We start from the raw sequence: 17,632 nt of genomic DNA on the forward strand, positions 1-17,632 counted from the left end.
CGAGAGGCAACAGAGCAAGCCGCTCCCCCAGCGCCCAGTCAACAGAGAAGGGAACAGAACCCCCTTCCGAAAGAAAAAGTACACTACCCAAGTCATGAGGAGAGACTACGGGAAAGAAACCACACTTCACTGGAAGATGAAGTGAGGGGAGACCTGATCACCACATTCAAAGTACCCAAGGGAATCGACAGGGTTGATAAGGACAGGCTATGTAACACAAGGGGCACACACACAAGGGGACACAGGTGGAAACTGAGTACCCAAAAGAGCCACAGATAGAATTATTTTTTTTTTTTTTTTTTTTTAGTGTCAGAATGGTAACGGGAAAGCACTAGGAAGTAATGTGGTGACTCCACACACAAGTAACGAGGCCGACCCCCATACAATGTCACATGTAGACAGGATAGAGCCCAAGAGGCACAGGAACCTATACACCTGTTGATAGACGGTTGAGAGGCGGGACCAAGGAGCCAGAGCTCAACCCCCGCAAGCACAACTAGGTGAGGACATATATTGTAAAAGAACAAGTCGCCGACTAGTGGGCAGAGAGCACTACGCCGGCCAGGCAAAGAAGGCACAAAACTGCATCAAAAGGCCCACCTCGACAGCAAAACCGCAAAGTCCCAGCACAACCACAATATGTGCCAAGACCCAAAAAGATCAGTCTGCAAGCCAGGAAGACCCCGGAACCCCAAAAGGCAGAACCGGGTCACACGAGGAAACAAAGTCCCCTGAACCCACAAAAGGGGGCCCAAGAGGAAGAAACCTCCAGAACGAAACCAAGGAACCCAAAGGAACCCAGAATCGAACCAGGGGGAGCCCAAACCACCACATTTGCCGGCGGAGAACACCACTGAAAGGCAAAGCACAGCCCCCAGCAGAACCCCCTGGGAAAACGGACCCAACAGACCGAAAACCGAGGGACAAGCTGTGGGAGCAAGCATACCAGCCAGGGGCACTGAGCCTAAACCCATAGGCTCAGACCCAAAATCAACACCCAAACGTTCCCAGAGGAACAGGCAACGGCAAGAAAACACCAGAAAAACAAAGAAACGACAACAGAACAAAAACCCTGAAAAAAAAATTGAAAACTCACCAGAGACGCTCGCTCGCACACTCAGACGCATGTAAACAAACCGCAACGCCGCCCTGGTGGCCACGCCGGGAAACCGGCAGACGAAAATGGCCGCGAGCAGGGGCTGTGACTGACGCTAAATACACAAAAACACGCCAGCAAAAGTGGGAAGCTAGCAGACTGGATGGGCGAAAAACTTCGCCCAACAGCAGAAAAACCCCGGAAGGGGCAAAACCGCCCCAGAACTGCTAGCAGGCAACCCCCACAGCCCCGGGAACCAACAACAGAGGCCCCGGGGCAGAGCCGTCCTCCAAGCCCTCCGCCCGTAAAGAAAAGCAAGAGTCCATGGGAAAGGCAACAAGAAAGGGCCGCTGGTAAGACCCAGAAGCCCTGGCAGGAGGCACAGGCTCAAACCTCCGTCCCCAACCCGAACGGGGCAGCCCCCGAAAACCGCCCGAGTCTCTGCCGCAACTAAACCCCGCCCCGACCCCGAAACCCGCAGACGGTCGATTCGAGTGGGAAACCAACCTAGCATGTTGCAGCAACCTAACCTAGCTTGCAACACGGATGCCGCCTGTACTCTGAACAGTAATAACATCAGGAGAGTACTGGAGAACAAGCAGAGAATCACTCGCAAGACTCCGGGTCAAGGTGTCAGTGACCCAACAAAAAAAAAATGGCGACTGTCACCCGGAGACAAGGGAACAGCAACCAATGATCCCGTACAAGATGGGTTGGAACCCGGAAGACACATTCAATGGTCCCCCGAGCCCAGACAGGGGTTTCCAGGGCCCGTAGGGTAACAACTACGGGAAGCCCGGGCAAGGTGTTGCTAACCGGTGAAGAAACCCAAACATAACAAGAGGGTAGATTATAGCACTGAAAACCCCTGAGACGTGTACAATCATGGGGGCCTAGCAAAGAGCCGCCAAACACTACCAGTGGAACTATAACCACCCTAGGCAGACCCCCACCAGGCATGAAAAATTAAAAACAAAAGAAAAACCCCGCAAAAGTACACCGTCTCCAGAGGCAACAGAATTCGGCCGCCGCTTAGGTGGCAGGCTGCGCAACACCTTGACGCCCTAACCAGCACAATACCAATCCCTACCCAGGGCCAAACAAGGGCCCCAAGCCCCAGCTTGCCCCAAGGGCGAGGCAAATGCCGAGCAGCAAGAACCTCTACGGGAATGGTTCCCGAACGCCCCAGGGAAGATAACCCTGTTACGCAAGGGCAGTACTCACAGGGCGCTTAGGGAAGTCAGCCACTAAGCACATGCAGCCCCGGCACTGATGAAGTACTCCTGGCCACCGCATAACACAACACACGGCAGTGAAAGCCACACAAGGCAAACACTGCCTAGGAAACTGAGGCCAGAGAAGCGTCAATCCCGGTTGACATTAGCGAACGAACTGAAGCTTGGCAGCCGGCGCGGTAGGTCCGGGGCTCCCCCCTCCCCCTCCCGGGGTGGGGAGGGCTGCGCGGACGATCGGCGCGGCAGTAAAGTGTGATGTTTGCTTGTTTGCTTGTTTCCTTGGGATTGTAGGGAGTTTTCTACCTCTCTGTTCGGTTTTTGTTGTAGTTTCTTACCATGTGGGGTTTGTTTTGTTACGCCTACCTTTCTGGGTGCCTAACCCCGGTCGATGGCAGATAAGGAAAACCCCCAACCATATGGGGTTTTCCAGGGCCATTGCTCCCTGAAACCTCTCTGAAGGGGCCAGGTTCTGGCGCTGGTCCCTGGTAGGTCTGAACTCCTTAGCTAATGTCCCGGTCTAACATAACATACATTAGCCCGATAAGCTCCAGGGAGCCGTAAGGGCTCCCCACAGAAAAAATTATTTTTTCTTCCTAACCTGTTAATTTGTGTTCACTGATCACGGGAAAAATAATAACAAAATCGTAAGTGGCATATATTGCCCACTATAGGGCGGGGAATTCTGGCAAAAATCAGGCGCTGACTGAGCGTGCGTCCCAGGCGGTCTGTTGATCGCCAGCTGTCAGGCCAGAGTTTCCACAAAGAGATAATTACCTAATTATTTCAATGTCTCTGATTGATTTTTCGTAGTTTTTTTGCTGTAATATTATTCAATAGTGTGTAGTGTGATATATTTATATAATAAAATGAGTGAATCATCGCTGTACTAAAAAATATGGTGTGCATATTGTTGATTCAATTATGTTCATCAAACAGTGAACAAATACTTTGTCGGTTATTACACTATATACACAGGTTATATATAAGTATCTGCATGTTTTGTTCACCATAACGAACCACTAAGTTGGTATGCTGAGTGGCAGTGGCAGGCAGTGACTGGCTGCCACTGGCTGCCACTGGCTGCCACTTCCTCCCTCACCTCACCTCACCTGACTTGCCACCATTCTCCACCCACCATACTGTTTTTGCTTTTATATACAGACGTTATATATAAGTATTTACATGTTTTGTTCACCATAACTGTACATCAAAGCTTGTATGGTGAGTAGTAAAGGCACAAAGATGTAGCTACTCACACGGTCAGCTGGTGGCGGCCGCCCTCAAGGCCAGACGCACTAATATTTCTCCTACAACAATACTGTTTGTGGTGTTATTACGCTATATACACACATTATATATAAATATCTACCTGTTTTATTCACTATACTTGTACAAGTAAACTGGTATGGTGCCCAAAGACCATCGTGGTAATCAGTAAACAACATGGTAAGTCCTGCAGACGACGCTCCTCCCTCACCAAAATGGCGGCTCCCAACCTCCTACTCTCGCTGTTATCTCACACTATACACACGTTATATATAAGTATCTACATTTGTGTTCACCATAGCGAACCACTAAGCTGGTATGGTGAGTGCAGTCAATAAAAGGTGGCCACATACGTTCAAAAGACAACGCCACCATCCTCCCTCCCACAGCATTACTCCTCCCTCCATGGCGCACAGCGCCAAATATCACCACAATCCTGCTATTATCAGAACCCTGGTCAGTTTTATCACAGTCAGGGGTCTTCTGTAATAATATCATCGCTACATAATAGCATGAACAAGTATATTATGGCATTTTTAGGCGATGCTGTGGTCACAAGCTGAACAGCAGTGCTGTGAGTTCATGCTGCATACGTCAGGCATGGTAGCTGAATCAATACTGAGGCCCCTAACACCCGGGAGTTTGGCCCACGATTTTTTAAAAAAATGGTGTCTGTTTACAAGAGCCCTGATGAAGGTGTGGTGAACCCCGTGTATCCGCGGGCCGTTTAAATCTTGCGTAGTACTCCAAAGTATCATATGATGCGAAGCGCAATTTACTACAAGTCGGTCAAAGCATCATATGATGCGATGCGCAATTGAAGGGTTAATAACAAAGTATTTTTATTATTTTATATGAAAATCATTGATTATACAGTGGAACCTCGAGTGACGAGCACCTCAGTCTACGAGCATTTTCAATAACAAGCTCGCCATTTGGCGAAAATTTGTCTCGATTGACGAGCTTTTGCTTGATTAACCCTTGTATTGCTAAGGGCAATTTAGCCATTGTCACTCACAAGTGCATAAAAAAAAAAAAAAAAAAATCTTAATAATCTGCTAATTTGTGTTCCCTGACCATGAGAAAAAAACAACGTTAAATGTAATGAAACACCATTTTCTGGGTGAGTCCCGGAGGCTCCCCGGAGCTATCCAGGCTGAATGGATATATATAACTTTCTGGCATCAGTCAAAGTGCTAGGAGTTCTTGCCTTCCAGGGACCACGAGCCAGAACCTGGCCCCCTCAGAGAGGCACGAGGAGCAATGGCCTATAGAAATCCCCTTGTGATTGGGAGCATTCTATGTCTGCCATCGACCGGGACAGGCACCCAGAAAGGTAGGCGCCCCAAAACAAACCCCTATTCTGGTGAAATTATTGCTACCAAAAGCCGAACGAGTGGACAGAACTCCCCAAACAAAATTATCAAACTGCATGACGTCATCACGTCGCCGCGCCACCGTCTGCGCAACCCCCCCCCCCTCCCTGAGAGGGGGAAGGGGGAGCCCCAGATCCTCCACGCCGGCAATCCAACTGGCAGTTCTTAGGCTGGATGTCAAAATACACGAAAAACGCCGTCGACCGGAGGGAGGGAGGGATGCCGGGGAGCCTCCGAGAGACACCCAGAAAATGGCATTTCATTACATTCAACGCTGGTTTTCTGGGGGAAGCCCCGTCGGCTCCCCGGAGCTTCCTTACCAAAAGATAAGTAAAACAGGGAAGGAACCGGGAGGCGGATACCACACGTCCTAACTGAACAACCAAAACCAGAGACAAAACAAAGACCAAAACGAGAAGAAAAAGACCACCCAGGCCAACGACCAGGATGGCCCCAAAACTCAAGAGCAGGCCAGAGGGGAACAACACCCAGGAGAGCAAGTGGAATGGAGCAGAAGAAACCGCAACACTGAACGCAAGCAGGAGCGGCTCTGCCAGCACCACCCAACAGGAGGTGACAGGACAATCCCAGACAACAGTCCCAGAACAACCCTGAAGGGAAAACAAGCCAACCCTATCAAAGACCGAAGGACCCTTCGCAGTGATAGGAAAACCACACACCGCCCCCGAGACGAAACACGCAGGTGGGAGACCAATAACGGACCCACCTGTGCCGACACAAACGAGGAGAAACGAACACCACGATCGAAAGCGCAAAACGCGAATCTAAAAACAGCGACCCCGCAACCCAAAGGAGCAAGAGAACCAGCTCCAGCAGGGAAGAATGAGACACGCATCCCCGAGGCATCCAAGAGGAGAACAACCAAGTACGAGAACCGCAGGAAAGCAAACACACCCGGTCCGGAAAAGGAACAAAGAAAAACCAAAACCAGGACTGGAACCCAGCAAACCCGGTACCAAGAAAAGGAACCAGGAAGGCAGGAGCGGCAGACCGAAAAGTCCACCCCCCCCCCCCACAGACAGCGCAACCCGAAGCCTGCAGAAAACCACACAGAAATCGCAGGAACTCGGTACCAAAACGGAACACCGGAGAAGTCCAAAAGCAGGACGTGGAACATGGACAGAGGTCCACCGGAGCACCAAACAGGATAATCAAGTAGCACTGACCCAGATACACAAAAAAGTGTAGCATGGGGGAGGAAAAACGGAAATAGGTAAGGAAAACCACGAATACGGCCCAAGGAGCGACCGGGAAGTAACGCACACGACTAACCACAAAATGTGTAGAGGAGCACGTACATACCGGAAGGACCTAACGGACAGCAGGGTGCAGCCAGGCACCGAAGATAGGCAAGGAAAGTGTCCAGACAGGGAAAAGACCCAGGGGTCGACAACGAAAACAAGAGCACCGAAATGCGGGGCAGAGCCCCACAGGACAACAAAAAACAAAAGATCGACAAAAGGCACTAAAGACACATGCAAGGTGACCAAACCACACTAAACACCCCAGTCAGGAGCCATCGACGCAATCCCGCCAAGCGGGGAAGAGTAAACAAGGATGGAACAGTGAACAAGGGTGGCGGAGTGAGTAGAGTATCCCAAGAAGATACTCGCTCCAAACGCATGAGCCTAACTAGAGAAGCAAAGCTCTACAAAGTACCAACGATGGAACTCAAACCGTTCTGTACATCCAAGGAAAAGTCCTGCCAACCTGTGGAGAACTGTGAGGCGGCGCCCAAACATATAACCAGCAGAGTAGCGAATAATAACTAGTCTACCTGCAAGTGTGGTCTAGAACAGACACACGAGACACCGTACCGACACTCAGTGCGCCCAACCCGCACCATTGCCTGCCAATTATCACCCGCAATTACTGTATACGCAACAAAAGATAAGCAGTTCCTTAGGGTTTGTGGTTATTGATCAATCTCCATGAAACAATAGAAACTGGGATAATGGCACATGCCACCCATGCGGCACATTGTGGGCACGAAACAATGGGCATAAAAAGGATAAATGCAGAATCAGGAAAGATCGGAGGAACGACCAGCACGGTAACAGGCCCGGCGATGCGCAGAACCAATTACCACGTAACGTGGAGGTGGGGCCCCACAATTGGTGCAAGGGCGGGGTAGGACATGTACGTGAGTGGGAGTGGATGGTAAGAAACAGTAGCAGCCTCGCACGGGCCAAGAGGCCCTCCGCAGGGCCACTGTATTTATGTCCGAATGCAGGTACGCACCAGGGGACACAGGAGGTAGTGAGCACCCAAAGGAGCCCCAGACACTAAAAAGAACCCGATTAATGGCAGAGGGAGAGGAAGCGAAAAGCACCAAAAAGTCATGTGGAGGAGGCAGACACCACCCACAATAGCAAACGTGAAGACAGCCCAGAAGGCTCAGGAAACTGCACAACCGTCAACTGACAGGAGAGGCGGGGCCCAAGAGAAAGAGCTCAACCCCGCAAGCACTACTAGGCAAGCACCCCACCAAAAGTGAGAACCAGCACTAGGCCGACAGAAGCGCCAGACAAGACAACCTCACCTGCAGAGCAGACACACGACCGTGTCACAACAGAGGCGAGCCAAGCAACATACCAGGAGCAGCGCTAAAGGTGTGCCCGAAAGCCATGCATACTCGAGGCAGTAGGCATAGTACGTACCGTTACCTGAATAAAATGCGAGGTCGAAGGAGAAATATGGCCAGAGGTGCGCGCCCTGCAGAAGACGAAGCAGTTCAGAGGAAGAACAAAGTGACACCCCCAGATATAAATCCAAAACACCCTCAGCATCCAGAGGGCCACAACTGGAGGGAGAAACGAGCAAGAAGCCGTAGAAAACCACAAGAAACGGCACGAACACACGAGCATACCGCCTGTAAACAAAACGCACACTGCGGCCCCAGAACACGAGGTACGAAACGCACCATCCGTCCACCGGGAGGCGTGGCTCGTACACCAGGCGGACACACAAATCGTACACACAACGTACCGACATCGTACAAACACCAGGAAGGCGTGCGGAACGAAGACAAAGAACGCCGAAACTGGAAGTAGAGATGACGCGAAAACAAAACAAGGCGAAAACGAAGCAAAAAAAAAAAACAGATGATAGAAGGGAACCAACAAGGCCGACAAAAGACCCGATGGAAACCACATCGAAAATCAACATATGTTTCAATAATATTGGAAGGTACGAAGAGACTCGCTAATCAACTTGAACGCTTTGCCCGAAACGAATGCCCGAAACACTTTGCGTAATAGTGGCTCTAGGCATTGTATGCACTAGCCCTATCTAGAAATCCATCATTCTGTGTAAAATCTCTTATGTATATACCGGACCTAAATAAACATTTAATGATTTTTATTATGTATTTAGAACCACGACAAGCACCCCTGACCAAGGAACATGCAGGTACAACGATACGAAGCGGTTTAGGCACTATGTACTAGGTCAAGATAGAAATCCATCAATGTTTGTTTCACACCTTGTATGGATGTACCTTACCTGAACTTTTTTTTTTTTTTTTTTTTAACAGCATCTCGACATAAGAGCGAAAAGGGTAAGGAAAAGGGGGTGAAAAACACCCCCAGGACCTTCGGGACCGACGAACCCGAAGGAACACGGAACCGAACCCAGGGAGGGGTATACCTGAAAACAACAAGAACACAGAGGGAAGGAACAACCCCACTGAGGAACTGCCAGCCCCACACCAAAGGTACAAGGACCCAAGAGGGGCAAACGGGGCCGAGGCCCCCCAGGTAACCCCTCCCTAACCCCGGGAACCTCTACGGCATGACCCAGGGCCGAGCTGCACCCCAAAGCCCCAGCTTGACAAGGAAAAGCCGGGGCAGCCGTGCAAACACTAATGAAGGGAGCCCACTGGTCAGACCCATATGGCACGGCTGGAGGAACCGACTCGAATGCTTCTGCCGCCACCCCGGAAGAGGAAAACCCCTGAGACCGCCCGAGTCTCAACCCAACCAGACTCCGTCCCAACCTCAAAACCCGCCTATGGTTCGGAGCAGGAAGCAAGGGAGGAAGTGAGTAGAACAAAAGGGGAGGAACAAGAAGCGGAAGGAGCCAGAGCTAAAGCGACCCCCCACCCCTAAGTCCAGACCCCAACCACCAAAACGGGGCAGCCTCGGGGCATTGGGGCCGCAAACCAAGAGCGTTGTAGCAACACACCCAGCAAGCAACGCCGCAACCGCCTGCACCCGATTATCAAGACCAGTGGCCTGGGGTGAATGAGAGCACGTACCGACAACAATCATCGGACGACTCTGGGTCACAAGAACAAGGACCCAACAGGCAGCATGGCGGAGGCACAACCAGTGAGTGTCACCCTGAGACAAGGGGACAGATCAACCGTCAACTCGCAGGACGCGAGGGGGACTCCAGGGACACACCTAGAGGACCACGGAGCCCCCGTGGGGTTTCCCAGGGCCCTTAGCCTTTGATACACGCTAAGGGAAGCCCAGGCAGGGTACCGCGAACCGGCGCCCAAATCTACCAACAAACTGCTAAAGCTAAACCAACAGAAGAATTCGAAAGAAATTCACCTAGAACAGGAAAGGGGGACCATAGTAAAGGCAGACCCCCACCAGGGAAAAAACAAAAACAAAAGAAAAACCCCACAAGAGGACAACGTACCCAGGAGGAACAGAGCCGGCCGCTGTTATGGTGAAAACTAGCTGTGCAGTACCCCGCGCCCCTACCAGTGACGAAAACTACCACCTACCCAGAGACAAACCAGGGCAACAAAACCCCAGCCGACTCCAAGGGCGGCCCAGTACCGAGCAAGAAAGGACACAGCAGAGGTAGAACCCAAGGTGACTTGTGGAAGGTGGCCCCAAGCCCCATGGGCAGTACTTACAGGGCACCTAAGGAAGATAGCCCTAGGCACATGCAGCCCGAGTACAGTGGAATCTTACTCCTGGCTCACACCCCACCGGTAGAGACAGTCTACACCACAAGGCACAGAACTGAAACAAAAACTGGAGCCAGAGGCACTCGACCAGCCAGTAATTTCCACGAGTAGCCTAGTTTGGATCAGCCGGGCTGTGGTGGGTACGTGGCCCTGCGGGCCGCTCCAAGCAACAGCCTGGTGGACCAAACTCTCACAAGTCGAGCCTGGCCTCGGGCCGGGCTTGGGGAGTAGAAGAACTCCCAGAACCCCATCAACCAGGTAATACCATCAGCCAAGAACTGCCAGTTGGATCGCCGGCGTGGAGGGTCTGCGGCTCCCCCTTCCCCCTCTCGGGGAGGGAGGGGGGTTGCGCAGACGGTGGCGCGGCGACGTGATGACATCATGCTAGTTTGATAATTTTGTTTGGGGAGTTCTGTCCACTCGTTCGGCTTTCGGTAGCAATAATTTCACCAGAATAGGGGGTTTGTTTTGGGGCGCCTACCTTTCTGGGTGCCTGTCCCGGTCGATGGCAGACATAGAATGCTCCCAATCACAAGGGGATTTCAATAGGCCATTGCTCCTCGTGCCTCTCTGAGGGGGCCAGGTTCTGGCTCGTGGTCCCCGGTAGGCAAGAACTCCTAGCACTTTGACTGATGCCAGAAAGTTATACATATCCATTCAGCCTGGATAGCTCCGGGGAGCCGACGGGGCTCCCCCCAGAAAACCAACTTTGAATGAAATGAAACGCCATTTTCTGGGTGTCTCTCGGAGGCTTCCCGGAGCTTACTAGGCTGATATGCTAATGTCAGACTTTGGCATCAGTCATGTATATGGAGTTCTTATGGGCCTACTGGGGACCACAAGCCAGAACCTGGCCCCCTCTAGAGAGGCAAGGGGAGCAATGGCCTATAGAAACCCCCGTGTGATTGAAAGCATTCTATGTCTGCCATCAACCGAGTTAGGCACCCAGAAAGGTAGGTGTCACAAAACAAACCCCTATTCTGGTGAAAATTGCAACCAAACGCTAAACGAGTAGACAGAACTCCCCCAAACAAAATGAGCAAACTAGTATGATGTCACCCGTTGTCACACCGCTGTTTGCGCAGCCCCCCCCCCTCCCAAGGACTCCCCAGGAGGGGGAAGGGGTAGCCCTAGACCTACTGCGCCGGCGATCCATACCCCAGTTCTGAGGCTGGATGTCAAAACACGCAAAAAAAAAAAAAAAAAAAATGCCGACCGGAGGGAGGGAGGGAGGGATGCCGGGGAGCCTTTGGGACTCACCCAGAAAATGCGTTTCATTACATTCAATGCTGGTTTTCTGGGGGGGAGCTTACAGCTCCCCGGAGCTAACTACCCACAGAGGAAAAGAATAGGGACTTACCCAGGAGGCGGTTGCTGCTTACTCCTCAACCCGACGTCGAGACAACTGGCTGCATCTGCCGACCCAAAGCGACACAGGCCCGACTGGGCCCAGGAACGTTTACAAGGTGATGAGCAGCCAGGACCCTGTTCGACCGCCAAAATCCCTACGCCCGAATGTCAGCCCAGGACATATTGCCAAAGACGGTGGTAAGAGCCGCAAAATTGCGGACATCATGGGCAAGGGGATGGACCGCAGGCTGGCTAGCCTTAATAACCCGTCAGACGACCTGGGAAACCCGCACCCTCGAATAGGGAAGAAGGGAAACCGGATCAACCCAAAGTGTGTCCACGGACACAGAAGCCGTGGCACGCAAATAACGGCGAACAGCCGCAACCAGACACTAAACATGATGCACCCCCTGCCGTACCAACCAAGCATCAACAACCTAGGGACCCCTCCGGAAAGCAGCAGTCTCATTCTTTGCCAGAAAAGAGGGAGAAGGTTGCAGACGAACAAACCCATCACCCCGATCAAAGGAGCAGAAACCTCTGCGCCGGAGGAGAACATGAAGCTCACCTACCCGACCCCCAGAGGCCAATGCCAACAGAAAAGGAGGCTTCGAAAAACAATCCGGAACCAAAGGGGCCACAACAAAGCGAGGAGAAGAAAGAAGAGAGCACTCTCTCCAATGACCAGGACAGCTCAGGCGGTGCATGAGCAGGCCAGAGGTGAAACAACGCCCGAGAAAGCTTGTGAAACGGCGCAGATGTGACATCAATACCGAAAGCAAGCTGAAGCAGCTCCACCAGCACCGCACGATACGAGGAAACAGTGTTAGGCATAAGGAGACGGTGCTGGAACAATCAAGAGAGAAAGAACAACACCACCCGAACAGAAAGCGAAGTACAACGACGAAGACATAAGAAGAACCGGAAGGACTGCCAGGAAACTTCATACTGCCACCGAGATGAAGCCCGCAGGTGGGACACTAATAAGGAAGCCACCTGATCACCATAGAGATGATGATAAACTCGAGTCAAAAAGACCATACACGATGATTCTAGGAGAAGATCGAACCATCCACGAAACGTACCGGTCCGATCTGCTGGAAGAGGCGGAGCCGCAGAAAAACCTCCGGGTTCGGACACCGAGCAAGCAACGCCTGAAACCACAGCTGGGCCAGCCACCAAGGGACCAAGAGGACAACTCTCCCCTGGTAAGTCTCCAAGCGAGTCAGGACCTGGAGAAACAGCTGAACCACGGAAAAGAGGTAAATAAACCCCAACCTCGACCAGTCCTGCCGAAAGGCGTCGACCCCGACAGCTTCGCAGTTGGGAAAGGGCGCCACATACAGGGGAAGGCGTCGTGACCACACCGACGCAAAGAGGTTCACCTCGGGGTGTCCGAATGTCTGGCAAAGCCAACAGAAGGAGTCGGCGTCGACCGTCCATTCCGTGGAGACTGGAACAAAGTGAGACAGGACGTCGACCAAGACGTTGGACACTCCCCGCACATGAACAGCAAAAAGCGCCAAACCCCGAGAACTCAGCAGACGAGTCACCCGAAGCGACCAGCCCTAAAGAGCCAAGAACCACATTGAACCCCCCTGGTTCAGACAATGAACCACTGGGGAGCAGTTCAAATGGAGCCGGATCGTCGACCCGCAGGCGACTCGAATCCTCCGAAGAGCAAACCACATTGTCGCGAACACCCGCACAGTGCTGTGGGCTAGACAGAAGGACGGACCCCACCGTCCCTGGCTGGCCTGGTGAGCACTGGTTATGAATCCCCGGCCACGAGACGAAGCGTCCGTGAACACATCGAGCGAGGGCACGGGTAGGCGCCAAGGCACTAAACCCCGAAAAACCCGAAGAAGAAGCAGGCAACGCAGCAACCGATGCAAAACCCCTGGGTCTGAACCCAGCGATCGCAAGAGAGGCGGAAGGGACGTCCCCGAAGGAACCAGAACAACCGACGAAGCCAAACCCGACCCGGCGGGTAGACCAGCATCACGAAGTTCAGGCTCCCGCACAGACCCTCGAACTACAGCCGGGTGACCCAGCAGCCCCCAGAAATGGGCACATGTGGGATCGCAGCCGCAGATGAGAATCTGGAGGAAGAGACAAGGAAGCGGTCCGAGAGTCCCACACAAGGCCCAGGCAGGTCCGAACCTGGGCGGGAACCAGACGGGACTTCCTCCAATTCACCAAGAACCCGAACCCGGTGAGCTGAGGAAGAACCAGATCCCTGGCCGACAGATAAGTGAACTGGCTGGAAGCCCAAACCAGCCAGTCGTTGAGGTAGGTCAACACCTAACAGACGCAGACGACCCACATGAGGCGCGTGAAAACGCGAGGTGCAAGGTTCAAACCAAATGAAAGACAACGAAAGTGGTAAGCACGAAGCCCCACAACAAAACCAAGCCAGCCCCTGAACCCCAGATGAATCAGGATGTGCCAAGAAGCATCCTGGAGGTCCAGGCACACCATCCAAGCGCCCGGCTCCAACTGGAGCCGAACCTGGGACAGTGTGGTCATCCGAAAGGAAGGGCAATGAACCCAGGGGTCCGCGCAGTCCCGGGAAACAGACGGGAAACCCATCTGAGGGACGTCGTCGGTTCGACCACGCCCAAGCGAACCCACTCCAAGATGACCTGACAGAGCGCAGGGGAAGAACCACACTGCGCCGTACTGTAACTGGCCGTACACTGAATGACAGACTTAAAGAACACAAGAGAAGTGTTAAGTCTGCAGACACTAACAATGCTCTCTTCTGCCATGTGAGGGATTCTAATCATCCCATTGATTGGTCTTCCTCCAAAATAATCTTTCCTGCCTCTACTCTACACAGACGCTGTCTTGTAGAATCGGCTCTTATACACAAAGTACCCAACATGAACTTGAGTCTTGGCTTTGTTGCTGTGGACTCTTCCCTTTCACAGTATATACTCAAATGCTCTAATCTTTCTAACAAACATGACTTAACATAAGCTTACCCCTTCCATTTATCTTTTTTTCTCTTTCCTTTTCTTTCTCTCTTCTCCCTTTTTCTGTGCATTGTCTTCTCCTACGCTCCCTTGCTATCCTCTTCTTATTCCTATTACTTCCCCTTCGGTGGTTATAATAGGAGCTGCCTCGTATGGGCCAATAGGCCTTCTGCAGTTCTCATTATTACTACTATCCCCCTACACCTTACTTTCCTCCTCAGCTCTCTCTTGCCTATTTATTGCCTGTCCCTACCTATCCTCATCTCAATCGACTTGAGAATGGTCCAGGACGGACCGAAACGTCGTCGTCCCTTCAACTTCTAGTGTGTGGTCTGGTCAACAGGGGAAGAAGCCTGCCCCGTCAACCCCAAACACCCCGCAGGGGTAGGGGCCACCCAACATTACCGGAGGCCATGCAAAACGACCCAAAACACACACAAATCATGGGACCAGGCGTGAGCGAACAGCGCAAGCCTCACCCCCATCGCCCCGTCAATGGGGTGAACTGGGAAAGTGTCGGCACCCCTTCGAGACCCAGAACCTCACACAGAGCGAACACCGTGCCGACCTGGCGAAGGTGGGTCCAGAGGAGAAGCCGAACCCGAACTTGACACCAGTGGCCTACCACGACGAGAGGAACCCCGAGCCTTAGCACGAGGCTCCGTGGTGGACCAGCAAGTCCAACATAGGACAGCAAGGAGCCGAAGCAACCTAAATATACTGCGCAACGGCGGAAGCCTCAAACAAGAGAGGGCAAAAAGTGGAAGACATCCTAAGAGCCAAGGCCCAAGCGGAACCTACAGAGGAGGCAAGCATCATCTGCCGACACGCGAGCCGGGAGGCATAAAACAGAGCCACCACATCCCGCAAGATCAGCGTGAAAAGCTTCAGCAAGGCAGCAGACGAGCGAGCCACCAGGCCAAGGCGCCAGACCCAGGAACCCAAGCGCCCCCACATCCTCCGTGTGCCAGTTGGAAGACAGCTTCAGGAGGAAAAAGAAGTGCAAGGCAGCAACCAAAAAACCCCGAGCAAGCAAGTCCTCCGCCATCTGCGCCGCCAAAAGGGAGGGAACTTGCACATGGAGCTGAATAGCACCAACATCCCAGGGAAGGGCAGGAGCAAACAAGCACTCATTAAGGTGCTCAAGCTCGCCCCCCAGGAAAACCTGAAGCACCGTCGAAGCTTCCCGCCACTCAAGCGTGCGGGAATGGCAGAAGGAGTGGCAAGCCTCCAAGGTAAAGACTGGACAGTCCGCCAGCCACGACGACTCCAAACCTCGTAACGAAACCAGTAAGGGAACGAAATCCCAAACCTGAAAGCCGAGGGATCCATTGCCGAGGCATAATCCGGGTCACACAGGAGGTTTGCCTCAAGGGCCGCCCGCACCGCAGCAGGTTGAATGCGATAAGCCGAAAACCTCTGGAAAGACGGAACCGAAGCGCCCGAGAGAACATGGAACCGAACCAGGGAAGGGGCAGACACCAAGTCCAACAAGACACCAATGAGAAGGGAAAAGAAAACCCTACTCCTTGTAACAATAAGCCTCGCTCAGAGAGTAGAAAAACCCAGGCGGGGTCCAGCGGGACCCAAGGCCCCCAAGTCAGCCCCTCAGCAGCCCCTGGGTCCTTCTCCGCAGGACCCGGGGCAGAGTCCTCCCCCCAAGCATCGTTCCCACTAGACAAGGCAGGCCAAGCTGTAGAAGCTGGATAGCATGAGGCCCACAGGTCAGACCCAGAGCTTTGGCTGGGGAAGGAGATTCCAATGCCTCCGTCGCCACACCGGAAGGGGCATCCCCTGAGGCTGCCGGAGTCTCAAGACCAACTAATCCCTGCCCCTTCTCCGAAACCCTCGGACGTTTCAGGGCCGGAAGCAGGGGAGGGGGACCAGAACAAACAACAAGAGGGGAAAGACCAGGAGGTGCGGACTGAACCTGGGTCGAAGCGACTGCCACCCCAAAGTCCGGGTTCCTATAAGCAAAACGGGGCAGCCACGGGGCATCCGGGTGAGCAACCAACCGAGCGCGTTGCAACAACCGAAATCTAGAATGCAACGCCTGCACAGCCTGTACCCGAAGATGATCACCCACAGATTGGGTAAATTGAGTCACCAGCAAGCAAGAATACTCATAGGACTCAGGGTCGTAAAGTGTCACCGACCCAACAGGCTGCTTGACGGAGGCAAAGACAGTGAGGGTTGTCCTGAGAAAAGGAGACGGAACAACGCTCAAACTCGCAAAGAAGCGAGGGGGGGACCCCGGGGTCACATCCATCGGACCCACGTGTCCCCTAGGGGATTTCCAGGGTCCTGAGCGTTTACTTGAAGAGGACTCGCACTCAGGTAAACCCAGGCAGGGTGGTTATCTTGAGTTATCTTGAGATGATTTCAGGGCTTTTTAGTGTCCCCGCGGCCCGGTCCTCGACCAGGCCTCCACCCCCAGGAAGCAGCCCGTGACAGCTGACTAACACCCAGGTACCTATTTTACTGCTAGGTAACAGGGGCATAGGGTGAAAGAAACTCTGTCCATTGTTTCTCGCCGGCGCCTGGGATCGAACCCAGGACCACAGGATCACAAGTCCAGCGTGCTGTCCGCTCTGCCAACTGGCTCCCCACTGCTCCCTAGGGTACTGCTAACTGGCGCCTAAAACTGCCAAGCTGTCTAAAGCTGAACCCCAGGGACGTGTACACTCATGGGGACCAAGAAGGGGGCACCACCAAGTATCAGGGTGAGGCCAAACACCAGTGGCAAAATAGGGCAGAACCCCCCCCCCCCCCCATCAAGGCAAAAACATAAAGAAAAACAAAACCCCGTAAGAGGACAACGTACCCCAAGGAACAGAGACGGCCGCTGTGATAGGTGAAAACAAGCTGCGCAGCACCCTGTACCCCTTAGCAGTGCAAAAACTGCCTCTTACCCTAAGGTAAACGAGGGAGACAAAACACCCAAGTACCCAAAGGGCGGCCGAGAAGCCGAGTAGTAAAATGGACACACACAGGCAGACCCCAAGGAACTTGTGGAAGGTAACCCCAAGCTCCAAGGGCAGTACTTACAAGGCACCTAGGGAAGGGAACCTTAGGCGCATGCAGCCTGAGTACTGAGGAATAACTCCTGGCTCTCGCACACCTGGAGTACAGCCGTGACACACAAGGCACAGCGCCACAAAAAGATTGGAGCCAGAGAACACAACCGAGCCGATAGCATCACCCTCAAGAATTGAGGCATGGATCGCCGGCGTGGTTGGTATGGGGCTACCCCTTCCCCCTCCCGGGAAGAGGGGGGGTGCTGAACAGACATAGGGGCGTTGACAGGTGGCGGTGACAGGTCATACTAATTTGCTCATTTTTGTTTGGGGAGTTCTATCCACTCGTTTGGCTTTTGGTTGCAA

The 17,632-nt window shown here is 53.0% G+C and overlaps 1 protein-coding gene across 4 annotated transcripts in view; it reads right to left on the bottom strand.

Moving 5' to 3' along the window:
* Window positions 1-17,632, bottom strand: part of vir (VIR_N domain-containing protein) — a 274,658-nt gene that overhangs the window by 16,141 nt on the left and 240,885 nt on the right. The gene's annotated exons all lie outside the window — the stretch shown is intronic.

Source organism: Procambarus clarkii, chromosome 24, assembly GCF_040958095.1.
Source record: "Procambarus clarkii isolate CNS0578487 chromosome 24, FALCON_Pclarkii_2.0, whole genome shotgun sequence".
NCBI lineage: Eukaryota > Metazoa > Arthropoda > Malacostraca > Decapoda > Cambaridae > Procambarus > Procambarus clarkii.